Here is a 19297-nt window from a genome sequence, read left to right as displayed (position 1 = left end):
ACTCAGCTACATAATTTCCAGGACCATGACTGTCATCCATCTTTTCCTGACGCTGCTTTATGCATGTAATTAAGTCGTCTTCATTGAAGACGACACAAAACTCCTCCACGTTAATAAAATGCTCCTCGATTTCCTCCACATTATTCATAAGACAGCACAACTTGTACTCGGTAAGATACGCTGTAATTGCACAATTACTTACACTCATTGCGTGATCTTTGCCGGTTGTTATAAGACACAACGTGCCCGAATATGTCTGCAAATAGGACGACGACTTCTGCATGAATTTGCATCCAGCGCATCTATGCACCGCTGCTTTCCTAAGAAACTCATCTTGCTGAGCCTTACACTTCTGACAACGCCGTTTACAAATTATCTGGATTGCTGTCACACACCCTGATAATTCAGAAACCCTTTCGCCCTCACAAAGTTCGCCAAAATCACTCACCTCCATACTTCCAATTTCTACTATTGTGGTGGACGGAGTACCCGACAGGAATATTTTCCCATCCCTGTCCCTTGTGGACAAGTCTGTAAACCTATACGACTTTAGAACATCGATTTCAGTAATCTGTCCATCTCACAATGTCAGTATTGTGTGTCCCGTTCCGTCGCCGACGTGAAACTCCTTCAGCTCCCTGTCAATTCCCTTTACATTTACAATCTTCGTGCATGTTCCGGGTGCTAAAACTTTCGCTTCCAATACACCGACCTGTTACACAAATAAAGCCACAAAAATTACGACTGCAAAGAAAATATGACCGCTTACTTCGGAACATATTCTATAACACATTAGAGTCACATTCAAAATTACTGAAAGTTAATTTGAACTTTAAGGCAAAATAAAAACGACTTAAATCGTCCCAATTGTAACTTTGTACTACACCAACCGCACAACCTACGTTAATTAAAATTTAAACCCTCGTTAAAGACCGCTTTCCATACTTAACAGTACAAAGCGTACTTACAGTCTGCCTCGGTCCAAGCGGTTGCACTTTAGCAATGTTCATCTTTGAAGTGCTTGGAGGGGCCCTCGGCAAAAACGGCAGGTTGACTACTTCCAAGCTGGTACTTCTATTGCACAATATGTCAAACCCATCCGGATCGGCGTAGCCTGAAAAACATAACAGTCAGTAAACATGACATTAATTTAGGCGGAATACCACTTGCTGTGAATTACAATCGCATGTGGTATTAACATTTATGTTAACAAAATTACGACTCACTGATGCTTCTCTTCACGTTGCTCAGCTTTATTGCGGTGTTGTTCTTCGAAGCTTGGGCAAAAGAGCAGTGCTTCTCGGGCGAAAAACACACAACCTTGTGGAATTCATCCCTTCCAGTCTGAAGAACAGCATTAAAATATTTCACGTTACGCTGCGAAACTTTAGTCGAGGAGACGCAGTGTGAAAAGCCCTCTAAATTTTCAGACTCAAATTTTGCGACTTTAGCTGGACTGGCCATCTTCAAAAATTTCTGCGCGCAAGCGATGTTCTGTCTACCCTCAAAAAACCCCAATATTTATAATGCTTGGAGGGATTTTCCCACTTTACCATTTAGTTAATTAAGTAGGCTAGTGTAAATGTTAAATGGTAAAGTGGGAAAATCCCTCCAATAATACTTGGAGGGATTTTCCCACTTTACCATTTAGTCAATTAAATAGTATAAATGTTAAATGGTAAAGTGGGAAAATCCCTCCAATAATATTTGGAGGGATTTTCCGACTTTATCATTTAGTCAATTAAGTAGTATAAATGTTGGGGTTTTTGCGGGTAGACAGAACATCGCTTGCGCGCAAAAATTTTTGAAGATGGCCAGTCCAGCTAAAGTTGCAAAATTTGAGTCTGAAAATTTAGAGGGCTTTTTACACTTGGTCTCCTCGACTAAAGTTTCGCAGCGTAACGTGAAATATTTTAATGCTGTTCTTCAGACTGGAAGGGATGAATTCCACAAGGTTGTGTGTTTTTCGCCCGAGAAGCACTGCTCTTTTGCCCAAGCTTCGAAGAACAACACCGCAATAAAGCTTAGCAACGTGAAGAGAAGCATCAGTGAGTCGTAATTTTGTTAACATAAATGTTAATACCACATGCGATTGTAATTCACAGCAAGTGGTATTCCGCCTAAATTAATGTCATGTTTACTGACTGTTATGTTTTTCAGGCTACGCCGATCCGGATGGGTTTGACATATTGTGCAATAGAAGTACCAGCTTGAAAGTAGTCAACCTGCCGTTTTTGCCGAGGGCCCCTCCAAGCACTTCAAAGATGAACATTGCTAAAGTGCAACCGCTTGGACCGAGGCAGACTGTAAGTACGCTTTGTACTGTTAAGTATGGAAAGCGGTCTTTAACGAGGCTTTAAATTATAATTAACGTAGGTTGTGCGGTTGGTGTAGTACAAAGTTACAATTGGGACGATTTAAGTCGTTTTTATTTTGCCTTAAAGTTCAAATGAACTTTCAGTAATTTCAATTTGACTCTAATGTGTTATAGAATATGTTCCGAAGTAAGCGGTCATATTTTCTTTGCAGTAGTAATTTTTGTGCCATTATTTGTGTAACAGGTCGGTGTCTTGGAAGCGAAAGTTTTAGCACCCGGAACATGCACGAAGATTGTAAATGTAAAGGGAATTGACAGGGAGCTGAAGGAGTTTCACGTCAGCGACGGAACGGGACACACAATACTGACTTTGTGGGATGGACAGATTACTGAAATGGATGTTCTAAAGTCGTATAGGTTTACAAACTTCTCCACAAGGGACAGGGATGGGAAAATATTCCTGTCGGGTACTCCGTCCACCACAATAGCAGAAATTGGAAGTATGGACGTGAGTGATTTTGGCGAACTTTGTGAGGGCGAGAGGGTTTCTGAATTATTAGGGTCTGTGACAGCAATCCAGATAATTTGTAAACGGCGTTGTCAGAAGTGTAAGGCTCAGCAAGATGAGTTTCCTAGAAAAGCAGCGGTGCATAGATGCGTTGGATGCAAATTCATGCAGAAGTCGTCGTCCTACTTACCGACATATTCGGGTACGTTGTGTCTTACAACAACCGGCAAAGATCACGCACTGAGTGTAAGTAATTGTGCAATTACGGCGTATCTTACCGAGTACAACTTGTGCTGTCTTATGAATGATGTGGAGGAAATCGACGAGCATTTTATTAACGTGGCGGAGTTTTGTGTCGTCTTCAATGAAGACGACTTAATTACATGCATAAAGCAGCGTCCGGAAAAGATGGATGACTGATGGTCCTGGGAATTCTGTACCTGAGTAGCCGTAATTTCAAATATTTACTTTTCCATTGTGTTTGTTTTGTTTGATTATACATGGTGATTGTTAACGTGTTGCAGTGTTTTACAGTTGTAGTTCAAAAGAGATGATTGATTTGATGCAGACTGAAGTGTCACTTTTTTTGTGTGTGCATGAAATGCTGTTCATGCTCTGTATGTGGCATATGCTGTATATCGTTTACGTGCTTCAAATTTTGTTTGACAGTTTATGAAGCTATTTATTCCATGTCGTTTGAGTTGTTTGTTGTTAATAAATGATAAAGTGATATTTTGTGTCTGTTTTATAGTACTGAAAGTGTCCACTTTTGGTAAGTGTTCGAAACATAATACAAGATAGTTTATTCATCACATACATGGTTATAGAAGTACAACATGTACTGAAATGTATTCTGAACAACCCTTAGACTGTGCTAATCAAATCAAAAGTAAAATAAAATTAAAAATAAGTCAACATTTAAAAATCTTACAATAAACTGAAAAGTTAAAACAGCTAAAAATAAGAAAAATACAGAAGTACAAATATAGTAAATAAACTTAAAGTTAAAAACTACATGTGCATACGATGACAGAGCTTTGTATTTAAAGTGCAAGTGACATAACTATGAATATAAGCAGGTGGATGGAAATGTAGTTACAGGTAAAAACAGAAGATTGGTGACAGTTGGGACAGTTGGTAAGGATTGTGTATACTTAGGGTACTTAGGGTATAGTGGTGGCATGTCCTGATTAAGGAGAGTTACAGCGTGAGGATACATAGAAGCTCCTCCTGAGTCTCTCTGTTTTTTCCATAATGCTCCTAAAGTTGTTGGTTGACTGAAACAGACAGTTGCTGGGATGAGACGAGTCTCTGATAATCCAGGTTGCTCTGCCCCGGCATCTCCTGGTATAAATGTCCCGCACAGACGGTAGAGAAGATCTGGTGCTGCGCTCTGCTGCCTGAATCACTTTCTGTAGTACCTTCATGTCCTGTATATGGCTGTTTCTGTACCAGGATGTGATGTTCTGGGTCAGCACATTTTCCACAGCGTCGGCGTAAAAAGTCCTAAGAATCGCTTAAGAAATCTGAAACTTCTTCAGCTGTCTTAGATGGTAAAGACGCTGCCTCACCTTGCTGGACTGGGCTTGGATGTGTTCTCTCCATGTCATGTACTAATATTTCGGAAACAGGTTCAAACCAAATATTTTTCTTTTTGTTTTCTGATTAGTTGTGCTAGGTGTGGCTCAGCCAGCTATGCCTCTGTGCATGCGATTTGAAAGGCTGCTGATCTAAGCTTGCACTCTGCCCATCTGTATAGTTGCGAAAGATGGCTGCTCTTTACAGTTATGCTTACTGTCATGGAAGAGCAAGATGAGCAGCAGCGGATCTACTGGGGTGGCATGTCCCACCACTATTGCCACCCTAACTTTGTATATGACTATGTTGTTTATTAAAATATGTTGCCATTAACGCTTTGAACAAGTCTAGCTACAATTAACATTAAACATGAATTTAAAAACTAAATATATTGCAGAACGTTACACCCTCCTCTTTCTTGAAAAATGGTTCAGCCCATAGCGTCCCCTCAAAACTCTGGGTGCATTCAAATTCGGCTTAAGTCTGTCTGCAGCTAACATGGCGTGGAGCAAGATCTACCGGCTGCTGCAAGGGTGCAGTATAAACTGACTGCAGCCAAGTCGGACAGCTTCTACTACTTGTAGTACAAGATCTGACTGCAATGACAGCACTGGTGTAGATAAAGCTATACAAATATCACCTGCATGCACATTACTTCTTTTACAATAACCAACTCCTGATCCAAACTGTTGGCAGTGGAGAAAAATACACCATAGTGTATAGTGGTGCTGTGTAAAAACATAGCTGCCAGCGAAAAAGATCAAATCTATGCCGACGATGCCGTGTAACCCAGGGGGTTAAGCAAACAAAAAAAAATACACTTATCTAGAGTACATCATGTTAAGCTATGTGTAATTTCGCGGTGGTATTTAAGTTTTTAATAATCACAGTTCATTTAATGTAGGCTATTTGCTTTCACATTTGGGCTCACGTTTCTTGGGAAAAAAAGTTTCTAAGCAGTTGCTTTCCCTCATTTATTTTTTTGTTTCTTTCCTGCCTCTCTTTTCTTTTTTGAAAACCGGATTTAGCTTTCTTTGGCATCATCTTCCAACACGGATTTAGCTGTTTCATCAGAATGACCGCTAAATTAAATGCGCCTAGTTAAAAAGCCCGGTGAAGACTAAACCATTGCAAGGGGTGAGGGTGCTTGTCCTCAGGCACTGTAAGCTAGGACACAATTCAATCCGTCAACCGATTTATTTTCCCACAAAAATTACATTTACATTAGTTAGCAACATTTATTGTGATCTTTGAATAATATTAATATTTAAAGGAAAATAAAATTCCAGATTCCTTAGGGGCCCTCTCCCCACATGGGGCCCTGGTAACTCAGTCCCCTTTTTCCCCCCACTACGACGCCCCTGGTCTAAGTTGGCGGGTTGTTATTAAACCAATCAGCGAGCTCGAATAGTGAACGCATAGTAACAGTTTATTATTTAATTTCTCATTATTTAATTATATATCAAATTATGATTTATTTGATTTTGACTAGACATTTTTTATTATATTAACAATATTACAATTTCTATTAATAATAATTGGCGGCCCCCCTGCAATACCGTCGCGGCCCACTAGGGGGCCGCGGCCCACAGGTTGAAAACCACTGATCTAGACTTACCAGACCAGGTATGAAGGTGCCTAAATCTACCAACTAGTCAGGCCATCTGACCCAAACCATGCATTCAGTCAGGCTAAGGCACTCCACCCCTGTACAGGGTTCTACATTCTGTCCTACATTTGCTGACCTGTTAGACCGATACTAACTAATCTATATCCTGATTTCTACCTACTACTCAGACCATCTGACCAAAACAATGCATTCAGTCAGGTTCAGGCACTACACCACAGGGTTGAACATTCTGTTCTACATTTCCTGACCTGTTAGACCGACACTAAACAATCTACATCATGATTTCTACCTTCTACTCAAACCATCTGACCTAAACAAGTTCTGTTCTGTCTGACATCTGCTGACCTGTAGTTCTGTCTGACTTGTTAGTATCCTCCTCTACGGTTTGCCCTACATCTCCTGTCGCATTAGAGCTACGCTAAATCTCCACCCTGTTATGGCAGTCTAATTGTGTCTGACTTTCTACTACCCTGGTCACCAGTCCTCTGCCGTTATTCCTCTATTACTTGTCCTACCTGTCCTACCTGTCCTACTTGTCATATGCTTTGGACCCTTCAGTAACTGCCTGCAGTTTCTAGTTAAGGGTCCAAAGCATGAAATGCTTATGGACCATTATTGTTTTTCTTAGGGTTTTTCTTTTTATTATTTTTTTCCTGCCGTAAAACTGAATGTACAGCCTAAACCGTAAGAGCTAGACCAACCAAACTTTGTAAGATGATGTCAATTCCTACCCGCTACTCAGATTCTCTGACCCAGTCTTGTCAGCCAGTTGGGGGCGCTCTAGCGCCCCCCAACGCGTTTCAGTCCATATCTCCTGTCCTATTAGTCCTACAATTGAAATTCTTTTTTCTGCTGATACAGACAGCCATTCCCTACCAACTTGCCATTTGGACTATGAAGCTCCGCCTACTTAGATTTTTTGCTAATTTGCATAATTTGCAAAACTGACCTCTGCCTTTAAGTCTTGCGCCGTCTCTCCAAATCAGATATATGAGGTGTCAAACCAATCAGTTCTCTGAGCTGATAAAGACTTTTTTAAAAAAATCATGAAATTTCTGTATCATACGGTCTTCAGCCACGCCCAAACTCTGCTTAAATTTGGCCAGTTTCAGTCTGATTGCTATAACTTGGCTCTGCTTTAACCAATCTTAACCAAATTTGAAATCCTTCCTCCTAGCGCCATTCTGGGGACAAGATATAAAGCTGGCCCCATTTCATCAATAGGGGGCGCTACAACTAAAAACTGCCAATATCTCCTGACTGCATTGACCAATCTAATTGAAATTTGGCAGATATGTACTACAACCAATTCTGAGATCAGGCATATATCATAGCAGTCATTGATCATAAAATCATGGTCATCATCAGCCAATCAAAATGAAGCAGCCATTTGACAGGCTAAACAATACCGAATCTCAACCAAAACAGGCTGTCACATTTGATTCCCGACCCTTAGCATACCCTGTTAAGGACACCGCAATCAGCCAGATGTCGGCGCTACAGCAATAAGTTTTGCATTTCTGCCTATTTCGCCTGAACTGTTAAAGATTAAATTGAGAATTGTTGCTAATCATATCCACTAGCTCATGTCAAATTTAATGGTATAAAGAACTTCATTATAACTATTGCCCTTTTTGCCTATTTTATAACAGTTTGAAAACAAGACTTTTCTTTAACCTCCTATGATTTTCACCACATCTACATAAATCTGGTATCATTTAAATCAGGAGACAGTCACTATATAAAATTATTTTAAAAATCATAAACTTTCCATGAGGTACGGCCACCAGCCACACCGGAACCATACTGGTGCCACACCCATTTCAATCAGACAGCTATATCTCAGGTGTGCCTCAGCCAATCATCACCAAACTTAAATATATAATGTAGGACATTAAAGGAGAAGGGCCCTCCAAATTTTGTGCCGATCGGTCAAACGGGGGCGCTACAGCAATATAACATGTCTGTATAAACCTGCAAAATCAGTTAAACTTACATTTTTCTCATTTCTGTTACAGTGACATATGACTGGTTGAAATCTTTTGTATTGCAAGTTCTGTTAGTCATGCCAAATCAAGATATATGCAATGCCTAATGATTGTCATTTGCATTCCCTTGTGATATTTAAAAACATATTGCTATAACTACTACAATGTCCAGCCCAAGTAGGTCATTCTGGTATTAGATCAATCACAACACAGCCCTTATGGATAATTTATAAAAATAACTTGACCTACCTGTGTGCTATGGCCACGAACTACACCAAACCTGCACCATTTCCATGCTCATTTCAATCAAACAGCTATATCTGAGGCAGACTTCGTCTGATCATCACCAAATTTGACCCACTGATGTACCACTGCACCTCAGACAGACCCTCCAAATTTGGTGCCGATCAGTCAAATGGGGGCGCTACAGCTAATGTGCATATATGTCTAAGACCCACCTTAGCGAATTCAGCTGAAATTTCCTTATTTCTCATCAAATATTCAAAGATTTGTTCCCTTTCCCTTCAACTAGGTCCATATTTTTAATTTCTGTTCATTTTTCACCCATTTGCCTCATAGAACATTATCAGACTTCATTTACACGAGAAGGCCTAAAAGTTTTAAATAGCATTTCTAAAATGAAGCGTTGACTCCACCTGCTGGCCACATTATTTCCAATTCCATTTCATTCAAACAGCTAAATCACAGGCATGCTTCATCCAATCCTCATAAAATTTGACTCACTGCTGCAGCACTGGACTACAGACAGACCTTCTAAGTTTGGTGGTGATCGGTCAAATGGGGGCGCAACAGCCACTGTCCATATATGTCTAAGACCCACCTTAGCAGATTCAGCTGAAATGTCCTTATTCCTCATGAAACCATCAAAGAATTGTTACCTTTCCCTTCACCTGCATCCATATTTTTAATTTCCTTTCAATTTTCACCAATTTGCCTTATACAACATTATCAGACTTCATTTACAAATGAGAAGGTCAGAAAGCATTTAATATCATTTCAAAAATGGAGCGCTGACTCCACCTGCTGGCCACAGAATATCCATTACCATTTCATTAAAACAGCTAAATCTCAGGCAAGCTTTATCGAATTCTTACTAAATTTGATTCACTTCTGTATCACTGGACTACAGACAGACCTTCCAAGTTTGGTGGCGATCAGTCAAACAGGAGCAGTACAGCCACTGTCCTAATATGTCTAATACCTATCTTGGCTAATTCAGCTGAAATATCCTTCATAATACTTTCAAAGACTTGTTTACTTTCCCTTCACCTCAGTCCATATTTTTAAGCTCCTTTCATTTTTCTGCTATTTGACTTATAGAAAATTATCAGATTTTATTTATAAGCCAGGCAGTATATATTGCAGATTTTTCGCTTTTTTGTATTAAATTGGCCAGTAGGTGGAGATGGTGCTCTATTTATATTGCAATTTTTTTTAAAAAATTTATAATATAGCCAGCAGGTGCAGTTCGTCCTCTATTTCATTAATGCCATAAAATTTTTTCAGGGCTTCTCATGTCTAGAAGAATACTTTACAAATGTAGTAAGCCACTGTTGTTTTAAATTTACAAGACAGCATGTGTTCACTGAGGTACTATAAAGTAAGCTTAACTTGTATGATCTAGACTTAAAATATTAGGTATGCAGGTGCCTATTTCTACCATCTACTTAGACCATCTGACACAAACCACACATTATTTTGGGCTGAGGAACATCACCAAAGGGTTATATATTCTATCCTATATTGGTGTACTAAGGCTGCTTCTGCTAATGGCAGTAGTCAAACTGCCACACCAGGGACTGCATGCTACCATTTATCAAATGTAGTGCTAACTGCACCTGCTGGACACACTATTTACATACCGAATTCATTAACTGTGCTAAATCTCATTAATACTTCATCAAATTCTCATAAAATTTGACTAACTTCTATAGCACTGGACTACGAATAGACCATCCAACTTTGGTGACATTCGGTTAAACGGGTGCGCTACTGCCACTGTAAAAATATGTCTAAAACTAATAGTTAATGCAGCTGAAATTTCTTTATTTTTCATCAAACCTTCAAAGATTAATCACATATTCATTTACTTTCATTTTCCTGCCATTTCACTTTTAGAAATGTATCAAACTTCAGTGATACTTCAGGCTGTGTACACTGCAGCAATTGCAATTTCTTTGAACAGCTAGTCACCACATTTCCCTTCTGTTTCTCATCTACCCTTCTCCCTTTATCGTACCTTAATCAACATTTCTACGGTAATGTTCAAATGTCAGGTATCATCTTATCATAGTAGCATTTCCTACTTTCTGACTATTTAAATGCATTGGCCATCAGTTACAGTCCGTACTTCATTTCCAATTTAGCCACTGTCCTAATATGTCTAAGACCAACCTTGGTTAATGCAGCTGACATCTCCTTATTGTTTATTTAAACATTTAAATATTAATCACCTTTCCCTTCATCTAAGTCCATATTTTTAATCTGCTTAAATATTCCTGCCATTTCACTTTTAGAAATCTATCAAACTTCAATGTTACTTCAGCCTGTGTACACTGCAGCAATTGCAATATTTCTCCCAACAGCTAGTCACCACATTTCCCTTCTGTTTCTCATCTACCATTTTCCCTTTATCGTACCTTGATAAACATTTCTACGGTAATGTTCAAATGTTACGTATCATCATCTCATAGTAGCATTTCCTATTTTCTGACTATTTAAATGCATTGGCCATCAGTTACAGTCTGTACTTCATTTCCAATAATTAGTGAACTTCTAATTTTATGCCATTCACTTCATTCCTCTCCATTGTTTCTGTCCATTAGGTTTGGACCCGATTGTCACTGCTTGCAGTTATCATTATTATTTTTCTGCCGTAAAACTGAATGTACAGCCGAAACCGTAAGAGCTAGGCCAACCAGATTTGGTCGGATGATGTCAATTCCTACCCACTACTCAGACCATCTGACCCAAGTCTGTCAGCCAGATGGGGGCGCTATCTTGCCCACCCAGCACATTTTGGTCGGTACAGCTACTGTTCATATATGTCTAAAACCCACCTTTGCAAATTCAGCTGAAATGTCTTTCTTTGTCATAAAACCTTCAAAGCATTGTTACCTTTCCCTTCACCTGAGTCCATATTTTTAATTTCCTTTCGTTTTTCACCCATTTGCCTCATACAACATTATCAGACTTAATTTACACTTAAGACCTGAAAATATTAAAGAGCATTTCTAAAATGAAGCGCTGCCTCCACCTGCTGGCCAAACCATTTCCATGCCCATTTCAATCAAACAGCTAAATCTCAGGCATGCTTCATCCGATCCTTACAAAATTTGATTCACTTCTGTATCACTGGACTACAGACATACCTTCCAAGTTTGGTGGTGATCAGTCAAACGGGAGCAGTACAGCCACTGTCCTAGTATGTCTAATACCTACCTTGGCTAATTCAGCTGAAATATCCTTCATAATACTTTCAAAGAATTGTTTACTTTCCCTTCACCTCAGTCCATATTTTTAAGCTCCTTTAATTTTTCTGCTATTGACTTTTAGAAAATTATCAGATTATATTTATAAGCCAGGCAGTATATATAGCAGATTTTTCACTTTTTTGTATTAAATTGGCTAGTAGGTGGAGATGGTGCTCTATTTATAGTGCACTTTTTTTGATTATTTTTTATAGATTTGCCAGCAGTTTGTCCTCTATTTCATTAATGCCATTAAATTCTTTCAAGGCTTCTCATGTCTAGAAGAATACTTTACAAATGGAGTAAGCCACTGTTGTTTTGAATATACAGTACAAGACAGCATGTGTTCACTGAGGTAGTATAAAGTAAGCTTAACTTGTATGATCCAGACTTAAAATATTAGGTATGCAGGTGCCTATTTCTACCGAATACTTAGACCATCTGACACAAATCACACATTCTTTTCGGCTGAGGCACTTCACCAAAGGGTTCCATATTATATCCTATATTGGTGTACTAAGGCTGCTTCTGCTAATGGCAGTAGACAGGCTGCCACACCAGGTACTGCATACATACAGCAGGCTAATATTATACATTATGGCCATTTACTATAGAATGTCATTATAGTGTAGTATGTTTTATCTTAAATGTTGCTCAGGTCATTGTAATACTTTTTGTATGTGTTTTTCCTTTACTGCCTGTTTCACCTACCATAATTGAAATTCATTCTGACATTTACATGTGTATTTAACATGCTTAACAATGATGACTGTATTAATAATTATAATATTTATTATTATTCATTAGAGACATAATAAAAAACACATTATACACATTGTAAAATTATAATAGTCTACAGTTGTCTGAAACAAACTATTATGCTTGTGTTACTGTCTGAGGCAGCTGATAAAGGATTTCATAGTCACAATACTGGTAACAGCACAACTAACATACTACTTCATATATGAGGCTAAAATCCCATCTAAATGAAAAGCCTACAAAAACGACAAAGCATTATTGTAGTTCTGTTATATTGACCAATGCCACAAGACAGCAATATTGCTGTAAATTTGCAGGACTAAGTTTACATAGCCAGCATAAATCAAGCTTAACCTCTAACATCTAGACCTACCATATTAGGTAGGAAGTTGTCAATTTCTGAATACTACTGTCTGACTGTTTAATATGTTGGACTTGTAACACATGTAAGTGAATTGGCTAGCAGACAAGAGTCAGTGCTCCATTTCCTGAATGCCATTCAGTACTTTAAGGCCATCTCATGTCTAGATGAACAGTTTATATAAAGGACAAAGTATGATCATACTGCTCTTATATGGGCCATGCCCCAACAGAGCAATGCTGTGCAGAATATGCAAGAAAGTCTAAGCTTACACAGCAACACAAACAAAGCTTAACCTGTATGATCTACACCTACTAGATTAGGTAGCAAGCTGACTATTTCTACCTACTGTACTACTGAGCTACTCAGACTATCTCAACCAAATCATTTCATTTCATTTCATTTCAAACACTTTATTTGTCCCCGAGGGGCAATTCAAGGGCACATAGAGCAGTGTTAAGATCTACCTGACTATACATACAAACAAGGGGAAGACAGGTCAGGAGACAGCAGCTCTACAAGCCAGCCGGTCGACCGCACGAGCAGCGACCCGGGCATAGGAAGAACAGAGAAAACGATTACATGAGGTGAGAGAGGCGAGTAAAAAAAAATACAGGTCCTAGACTGTACTCCATTAGGGAGTATAATGTAGGAACAGAAAAAAAACACCTCAGCAACATAAGCACATAGCCACTACACAATATAAAAAATCGAGACAAGCCACAGGGAAGGGAATGGGGAAGTGGAGGTAGTCCAGCATGAACAAACAACCATCCGGCCCTGCAGCCAGATGCCCTGGTCATCGACCCGCCTGTTCACGTTGGGGGTGTCAAGCGGCGAAGGCGTTGGATAGGGGGAGGGAGTCCTTGGGGTCGGGGGACATCAGACATTCAAAGCGAGGGAGCTGCTAGACCGCAGGTTTCTACATTCAGTCCTATATCTCTTCAGACATTAGGCCTAGACTCAAAAATCTCTATCCTGTCCCAGTACTGATTACTACTATCTGACATTTTACTACAGTGGCCACCAGTAACAATCAGTCCTGCAGTTCTTACATTATGTTCTGCACATTATGCCTCTACTGTTTATACAGTACTGTTCTACTATTTATGCTCTTCCTACCCTTTGGACCCTTCAGTCACTGCCTGCAGTTACTAGTTAAGGGTCCAAAGCATGAAATGCATTGGACATTATTGTTTTTTTTTTAGGATTATTATTATTTTCCTGCCCTAAAACTTAATGGGCAGCCTAAACCGTAAGACCAAGGCCAACCAAATTTGGCAGGAATATGTCAATTTCTATCCACTACTCAGACCCTCCGACCCAAGTCAGTTAGTCAGATGGGGGCGTTATAGCGCCCCCCCCATGCACTTTTCAGCCAATATCTCCTGTCCTGTTAGTCCTACAATTGAAATTATTTTTTCTACAGATGCAGGCAGATATTCTCTACAACTTTTAGTTTTAAACTATTAGGCTCCGCCTACTTAGATTTTTTGCTAATTTGCAAAACTTACTTCTGCCTTTAAGTCCTACACTGTTAGACTAAATCAGACAAATGAGGTGTCAAACCGATCAGTCCTCTGAGCTTATCAAAAGATATTCAAGAATGTCTGATATTTGTCTATTTTATGACCACTAGCCATGCCCAAATCCCACCTAAATTTGTCCTGTTTCAGTCTGACTGCTATAACTTCTCCATACCTTAGCCTACCTTAAACAAACTTACAATCCTACCTCCCTGCTCTATTCTGGGGACACCATACAATGTGGCCCACATTTAGTCAATAGGGGGCGCTACAAATACCTTATTTCATTATCTCTTGAACTGCTTGGCCTATCCAAGTGAAATTTGGCACATGTCTACTATGGCCAAGCCTGAAGTCAGACCTGTAATATTACAGTCATAAGTCATGCAGTGGTGGGCACTATTAGCCAATGAAAATCAAGCATGCATTTGACAGGCCTAGCAATCACCAATCTCAACTAAATCTCATCTATGATCCATGTGACTACACACCCTGACCTCACCGTGGTATGGGCACCCCAGTCTGCCAGATGGGGGTGCTACAGTGACAACTTTTGCGTTTCTGCTTATTTTTCCAGAAAGGTCAAGTTTACAATTGATATTTATTGCCAGACCAATTGAGTAAGAAATGCCAAATCAAACAACATGTAGATCTTGGTTCTCAATCTTTGCATTTTTGCATAATTTATATATGTCTGAAATCAGGAATTCTCATTAACCTCCTAGGATTTTCACTGAATCTCCATAAATCTGGTATGATTTAAATCGGGAGACATTCACAATAAATAATTATTCAAAAAATCCTAACCTTTCTGTAAGCTATGGCCACCAGCCACACCTAAACCATAAAGGTGCCACACCTGTTTCAATCTGACAGCTTTATCTTCGACCTGGCTCAGGCAATTATCACCAAACTTTAGTATATTCTGTAGGACGGTACTAGGGAAGGGCCCTCCAACTTTGGTGCCGATTGGTCAAATGGGGGCGCTACGGCCACTGTGCATATTTGTTTAAGACCCACCTTTGCTAATTCACCTGAAAAGTCCTTCTCATAAAACCTTCAAAGAATTGTTAACTGTCCCTTCATATGAGTCCATATTTTAATTTCCTTTCATTCATCTGCCATTTATTTCATAGAAGATTATGAGACTTCATTTATAAGCCAGGCAGCGTATATTGCACATTTTTAGATTTTTAAAAATATATTGGCCAGCAGGTGGAGGCAGTGCACTATTTATATTGCAATTTTTAAAATTATTTTCATTAAATTGGCCACCAGGTGGAGTCAGTGCTCTATTTCATAAATGCCATTCAATCCTTTCAGGACTTCTCATGTCTAACACAACAGCTTACAAATGGAGAAAGCATGATATTACTGCTGCTTTATTCAGCAGTCTCCTAAATGAGCACTGTTATTCTGAATATGCAATACAGCCTATATTCACACAGGTAGTACAAACTAAGCTTAACCTGTATGATCCAGACTTACCACATTAGGTAGGCAGGTGCGTATTTCTACCTACTACTCAGATCATCGGACACAAACCACATCTTCGTTTGGGCTCAGGCCTTCTACCACAGCGTTTTACAGTCTGTCCTATATTGACATACTTAGGATTCTTCTGCTAATGGGAATAGTCAAACTGCCTCACCAGGGACGGCATGCATAGTGCAGGCTAATATAATACATCATAGCTATTTACTGTGAAATGTCATTACAGTGTAGTGTGTTTTTTCTTAAATGTTGGTTATGGCATTGAAAAACTTCTTGTCTGTGCATTTTTTTCACTGCCTGCTGGACCTGCCCTGATTGAAATTTATTATGACATTTACACGTGTATTTAACATGCTTAAGAATGATGATTGTAATAATGATTGTAATCTTCATTATTAGTCGAGACACAGTAGAAAACACATTATATACATTTTAAAATTGCAATTAACTACATTTGTCTTAACCACATTTTTACATTTGTGTTATTGTTTGAGGAGGCTGATGAAGTACATCGAGACCACAATAGTTGAGCCAGCACAATTGACATAATATTTCACATATGATGTGCAAAACATTCTTACATGAACAGTGTACAAAGAGCAGAAAGTGTGATAGTGGCACTGATATATATACTCCACAACCCCCAACATGGCAATCTTATTCTGAATATACAATGTAGTGTAAGTCAACACAGGTATCACAATCAAAGCTGGATCGTTATTTTACCAATTTAACCATGACATCATGACTGTAAATTATAAAATATGTTCCCCAATACAATAAAGTTACAACCCATTATTAATATTTCATTATTGCAGAGTAAAAGTTGAAATAACTGATTGAATACTAAAAAAAAAAAAACTGTGACACAACGTAACAATAAACATCCAGAAGCAACAGCACATTTTACTCAAGGTACCTTTGCTGTCAGTCAATAGTGTGTGGAGATGATTTGTGGCAGGTTTGACTTCAGGTATCTGTGCATAGTTCATGCAGTCTGTCCGCACTGTCCAAGTCCTTCAGAGAAGACTTTGCCCATCAGGAAAACAGGTGCAGAGAAACTTGATGTGGTGAACATGGTGTCAGTGACATGAAGATAAGGCACTGGAAAAGAGAGTAAACTAAAAACTAAGTCAAACTACTTTGGACCCGGAAATATCTTTGAAAGAGGTAAACTCACCAGGCCAGCCCATCTTATTCTTCACATGTAGCAAGCAATGTGATGTGTTACGGAAACTTCATGTGGTGGGCATGGGGTCAATAACAGCAGACACTGGAAAAAAGATTGAAAGAATGAACCAGCATGTAAATTAGCCAAACACTGACAGCGTGAAACTAAAACTATACCAAAGAGGAAGAAACCTTTGAAAAAGGCAAACTCACAAGGTCAGTGCCTGCTCCTCTGACCATGTAGCATACAGTGTGATGTGTCACACTCCCAATGTACGGCCATATAATGGAGAATGCACTACAGCACAGCTTTCCTAGACAACTGTCCCTTGGCTTGATTCTCAGGGTGGCACATGACAGTTGTGCATTGGTGACCTGAAATTATAAACACAGAAGGCTGGTTAAAATATGGAACATAACAATGTAGTAGACAGTTCTGACAATATTTAGTTCGCTAATGTATAAGCTCATTGATATACTGCAAACTCTTGTGTTTTAACTAAGATGCAGATGTTAAGTGAGAGACTTTCACTCACGCACCTTTGCTATGCCCACCCAGTCGTGGCACATCCACTGGGCCTAGATGAACATCTCTCACACACTGGCGAGCTTTCCTAGTTAGACCTTAGCTCATCCACATGTATGACTGTGTTCAGTGTTACTTCATTTTAGCTATTTCAAGAAATACACAAACCAGAAAAATTAATTTCTTCATGAATAATTCCATATCACCTGATTAAAATCCAGAGAGGCAAGGTACTGCTTTCTCATCACGGCGGAAGCTGTCAGACACTTTGTGCCATAGGTGATGGAGCAAACAGTTGTATGGATTGTAGCATATATCACATGGTGTGGGAGCATAATAGCTTTATGTATACATCAGCTGCAATGAAACTGTACAAGAGGAATATAAACAAGCCTTGTGACACATGAAGAATGTATTCTCGATGCTGCACAGTTGGTTTGACATAATTCACTGAAATGGTTGAAGCGCATAATAAGTTTTTAAAATGCATTTTGAATATCAAATGAATGTTTAATATTAAACTTCTACATTTCTGCCGGTCCGGTAGCGGTGTAAAGTTAGCTAGGTTAGCAGCTAATATGGCGTCGTATATTTAAGAATTGTAACTTACCTTGTCAGTTGCAGCCATTTCCTCTTCTCTTTCTCATCACAGGGAAAGCAGTAAAATGACAACTGACGTTTTTTTTTTAAATCTGATCTATTTAAACAGCACGGGACACAGCACTGCAACATATTAAACAGGAGCGCCTTTGTGACTTTGGACCCGGAAACTTTGTGACGTTACGACTAAACAAGCAATTACTGCCGTGGTTCTCATCAAGGCTGTCACTTGTGGCAGCCGTGGCTGCCAAAGACAGGACTGATCATGCAGCAACATGGCGTCTCTCCGAGTGTGCATGCGCGCGCATGCAGGGAACTGATTGTGCAGCCAGCACACATCGGGCACTGACACATGCTCCTGGTGGACTCCTGCCAGCAACTTCTGACACAAGGGTTGCCGGACTGTTCTGTTCTGTGCCTGTGTTTTTGAAAAGTTAAAGAATTTTAAAAAGAAAAGTAGGAAAAAAATACACACACAACAATCAGAGCTACTAAATACGATGCTACTTGCGGCAGCACCAGGAGTAGAAATATTAGAAATCAGAAAATTAGAAAATAATAGTAGGAAATAATTAATAATAATAAAGAAAAAAATATTAGAAATAATAGTAAAATTAAGTTTTTATTCTTTAGGTGCACAAAGACACTTTCATATAATCATTAAATGATTAATATTGGTGTAAATGCTTTCAGTGTATGAAATTCTAGTAGTTTGTGGGTACCTGCTCCATGTTGCCCCCTACAGGAGATCAAGGTGTCCTATAAGCCTGCCCAGAGGTACTATTTGAATCTGCCACTGTGGGCACGGTGTCTCTATAACCACTGCTACAGTCTGTGGTTCATCTGTGAGTCTGCCTCTTGCACATGAGAAGTGCCTGGGTCGAGGCCCTGGATGAGGCTTGGGATGGGACAGCCAGGAAATACATAAAACGTATATCCTGGTATTCTTACTTCAAGTGCCATCATTTTTGAAGAATTCAAATATCGTGCAATATTTTGTTTTTCATTATTGTGCATTAAATTTAGACAGTATGGGTATTAAAATTTTGAAATGTGCTAATTTACTGCAGTCATGGATTTATATAAATAAAAAATAATTCATAATGGTCAAATGGTGGATCACTGTTTCATCTCACCTGTTGAATTGGCATGTTGCCCAGGTTCCCTCCTGTAGCTTAAAAACTTAGTTACCCTGATTGGCAACTCTGAACTGACCGTAGTGTGCGCATCAATGGCCCTATGATACTTTGGTGTCTAATCCAGTGTACATTCTTCTGCCCTATGTGATTTGTTGCCAACAGAGTTTTTAGACTGATGATATTCTTAGCCCAGGTTCTATTGAAACAGTA

The 19297-nt window shown here is 39.2% G+C and overlaps 1 long non-coding RNA gene across 2 annotated transcripts; it reads right to left on the bottom strand.

Annotated features, from left to right (window-relative positions):
- Positions 1–16014: 16014 nt before the first annotated feature.
- Positions 16015–18223, bottom strand: LOC111832749 (uncharacterized). Of its 2 annotated transcripts, none has more exons than XR_002835579.2 (5): positions 17959–18223; positions 17555–17716; positions 17036–17197; positions 16833–16925; positions 16015–16756 (listed from the first exon to the last, which is right to left on the bottom strand). It is a non-coding gene; the product is annotated as an uncharacterized lncRNA (long non-coding RNA). The 2 variants fall into 2 exon arrangements; XR_002835578.2 differs by lacking the exon at positions 17555–17716 and adding an exon at positions 17363–17494.
- Positions 18224–19297: the final 1074 nt, after the last annotated feature.

This window comes from Paramormyrops kingsleyae, chromosome 24 (genome assembly GCF_048594095.1).
Source record: "Paramormyrops kingsleyae isolate MSU_618 chromosome 24, PKINGS_0.4, whole genome shotgun sequence".
NCBI classification, from domain to species: domain Eukaryota; kingdom Metazoa; phylum Chordata; class Actinopteri; order Osteoglossiformes; family Mormyridae; genus Paramormyrops; species Paramormyrops kingsleyae.
This window is presented reverse-complemented; position numbering and strand designations above follow the sequence as displayed.